This window comes from Chenopodium album, chromosome 1, assembly GCF_948465745.1.
Source record: "Chenopodium album chromosome 1, dcCheAlbu1.1, whole genome shotgun sequence".
Taxonomy (NCBI): domain Eukaryota; kingdom Viridiplantae; phylum Streptophyta; class Magnoliopsida; order Caryophyllales; family Amaranthaceae; genus Chenopodium; species Chenopodium album.
This window is the reverse complement of record NC_137834.1, coordinates 63,673,705-63,677,743: the sequence shown is the minus strand read 5'-3', so window position 1 is coordinate 63,677,743 and position 4,039 is coordinate 63,673,705.

Genomic DNA, 4,039 nt, shown 5'->3' with positions numbered 1-4,039 from the left:
AAAAAAAAATTAGATTAGATTAAAAAAATAATGAAAATATGACATATGATTATGATAAGATATTTTATAAAAAGAACTAATAATCAATTATAAAAATATTAGTTTTCTCTTTAAAAAACTAGTTTTGGATTAGATACAAAAAATAAGAAATAAATCATTGAAAGTAAAAATATATCCTTTCTTTTTCTCTATCCAAAAAAAAAATATTCATCATTTATTCGTCAAAATATTAATTTTTACGTTAATAAATTTTATCATATCTAATATTAAACTTTATTACCAATTTAAATCCAGTATTTTTTAAAGCCTATATAAACTCATCTAATGTTTTACGCGATGAACGATGATCATAATTAAGAAGTCAGTTCAGCCATAAGTGTTTATTTTTCTAAGGGATGTTAATTTTGCAAGGGGACAATTTTAATTATGCAACTTATTAACTAGCACAATCAACAATTGATTACAAAACATGATGAAGCTTGAAAGATTATATTTTTACCACGTTCACAATTTGAAAAAAAAAGGTTAACTAATTACATATAGTTTCACATATTTTATTTTCTTTTTATTTTTCTTCAAGAATTGGTTTGTATTGTTGTTTAAACAAACAATTTACTAAATATACTGTGTTTATATATGCGTGAACTTTAATTGTCTAAGATTAAAAAAAACATAATATTATGTAAAAATGTTAGTTTTCTCTTAAAAACAAAAACTAGTTTTAGATTAGATACAAAATTAAGAAAAAATCATTGAAAATAAAAATATATATCCTTTCTTTTTCTCTATCAAAAAAAAAAAAAATAAATAAAAAAATAAATAAAAATCATCATTTTTTCGTCTAAAATATTAAGTTTTACGTTAACAAATTTTATCATATCTAATATTAAACTTTATCACCAATTTAAATCCAGTATTTTTTAAATCTTATATAAACTCATCTAATGTCCTACGCGATGAACAATGATCATAATTAAGAAGTCAATTCAGTGATAAGTGTTTATTTTTCTAAGGGATGTTAATTTTTCAAGGGGGCGAGTTTAATTATGCAACTTATATATCTTTAGAAAGCGTGATTACAAGTACAAATTCCCTTTAATCCTGCAAGAGAGGACGTGATCAAGCAATAACAAAATATATCAAGCAACATAATATTATTGATAAAATAATCATCATCATGATAATAATAATATTTTCATCAAAGCGTAATCATATTATTAGCAGGATCCTAGGCATGATACTAACGAGAATAATAGCAAATCATAGCATATCACTAAACATTAAAGATCAAAGCTTTAATCATAACAAGATATTAACATGATAGAAGAAATAGGAAGTAACCTAAACATGATACTAGAAAGCAATAAATAACATCCTAACATGATAATAGGAATTAAAATAATATAAACATGCTTTCTAAAGATATATAGCAATAATAAAACTTACTTTGTTGCCTCGTTTCTCTTTCTAATAACAAAATACACACGCTAGTAATAACTTCAAGGAAAATAGTAAATCAAAAAATTAATTTAAATAATTGAAATAGGGATTTGGGACCAAACTCTAAGAAATTATCAACCTTTCACATCTAGGGCGAAGGCAACTTCGAGCTTGGCTAGGTGTGTCTAGAACTCGTGAATGTGGTATTTTTATTTGAAAAAGGAAGGCTTAGAAAGAGAGAGAAAGAATAAGCTTCTAGGTTAGAAGAGAATAGAGTTAGATGATTGTTGATGATTAAAAACGGGGAAATACGACCCTAGAAAAATAGTCCGGAAATGATCAGCAAAAGACCGAATCCCATCCGGAATAAAACTACCTCTGTGGCGGCGCGATAGAGTCCAACGCGGCGCGACAGCCTTGTCGCGATGCGACAACTTTGTTGTGGCCCGCTAGTTTTGTTGTTTCGCGATGATTCACACGTTTTCTAAAATCCGTACAAAATTTTAATCTAATCGATTACATAACGTCCGTACTTATATTTTAAAATCAATTTTAATATTCATCCAAATAAAATTCTTTATATTCTAAAAGATAAAATTATAAATCCTAATTCCACTAGAACTCAAAGTAGCCTTCTAGATTATTCTAGGATATTAAAGTCAATCCTAATGACTTTAGATTTATTAGTTAATGGGCCCTCCACTAGATCATTGGGCGGTATATAAAACTTATTTCGGACCCAATTTAGTATTTTGGCCATAACTTACTCATTATTCATCGGAATTGGGCTTATAATATATCGTTGGAAAGTTCTTTTCGAGCCCAATCTAACTACACTATTATTGGAACCTTATCATGGACCAAAAAAAATTGTATTGGACATCTTCATAAATAGAGTACATTTTCGAAAACAGAAAGAAAGTTATTTTTATTAAAGCAACCTCATCACAAGAATTTTCACACTTTCACTTCATTCGATAATCTATGACGTGAAAGGTATTCATCACTGGGTTTGGTTTTTGGGGAGACACAATTAGGTGTCTACAGATACGTTTCTCCAAACTCAGTCAAAGTAGCGATAGGGACGGAGAATGATTAAGAACGTTTTGCGATCCTAAATCATTCTTGTAACGCCGATACCTGCAAACTAGCGTTAGTTAAACAAATAAAAGAGTTAAGAAACGCGTATCTTGCACCGCCGAGAACACGTCTCTAGGGTAATCGATTTTATTGCTGCATTTTTGTTGTGACGACCTCCACAAACTAGGGAACGCCATCTCGCTGTTGTTGATGTTCACTCGTCTCTGAACAAAAGAGCTTCTTTTTGAGGAATGCTCACTTGTCTCTGAACAATAGAGCTTTTTTGGAAGAATGTTCACTCGTCTTTAAACAATGGAGCTTTTTTGGAAGAATGTTCACTCGTCTCTGAACATTGGAGCTTGAATGGAATTTCCAAACATCTTTGACCAAAAGAGCTTTAAATAAATGTCCACTCGTCTCTGAACAAAGAGCTTTTGAAGAAATGTCCACGCATCTCTGAACAAAGAGCTTTGAATGCTTGAATGTTTGTTGAGATCGTTCGGTTGGCTGCAAACAAGAGCTTTGGTGAATGGTTGTATCCTGTAAAATCAAAAGATTGCCAAAAGACTTTGCTGGTGTTTTACTTAGGATTGACCTAAGGCTTAAATAATTGCTCTGACTTGAGGTTGACTCAAGGTGCTTTGTCTGACTTGAGTTTGACTCAATGTGTTTTGATACGTGTGTGTAAACTGAACTTGATGTGATGTGACATGACATGACTTAGCGTACATGACTCGTGTGTGCATTGTAATGTGATTGTGCGACTCAAAAATGAAAAAAGCAAAAAATTTCCGTCATTTTTATGGAGGGTACCGACTTTCTCCCGGAAAAGAAAGACACGACAAAGAATCAGAGTGAGTGATTGAGAATTTGCGGTGCATGTTGAATGAGCTTAGTCAAATGTATGCATCGACGTTGTATCTCACAGTGCAAGGATTAGTTCATCCTAGGCTATCTCAATTGTTGAATCGATGATGAAAGTATTTAGGTAACTTAGGCGTGGAGGCTAAGTATTTCATACTTTGCAATGCGATGATGATTGTGACAATGAGTGATTTGATATAACAAGGCATGCTTCAATGTTGCATTAAGAATTCATGACAAAGGGTTCCTAAGGGAAGGTTTATTCATCTATGTATGTGTGCATTGTGTGAAAGTGACACTAAAGTTAGGATGCAAGGGCTAAGTGTGTGGAAAAGTATTTTTAAAAAAGTTAAATGATGGTGAATCTTAGGGTGGGTAGGCTAATGATGTAGAGATCAAAACCTCAAGTCTAAATCTAAATGGACAGGGATGAGCATTAAAGATCCCTTGATATGATCATGTATGAATATGAATGCATTTATATTACGGCCGCACCCCAATGTGAGGATGCCTACGTATCCGTTAGGAATCAGCCGAACGTAGCTCTGGCCGAACCTCGCACAAGTGTGTGTATACCTCAAAGAGGTCATTTAAGGGTTGTCATGTGGTTAGGCTAAAGGTTGAAAAAGAAGGGGATAAAGGCTCAAGACCCTAG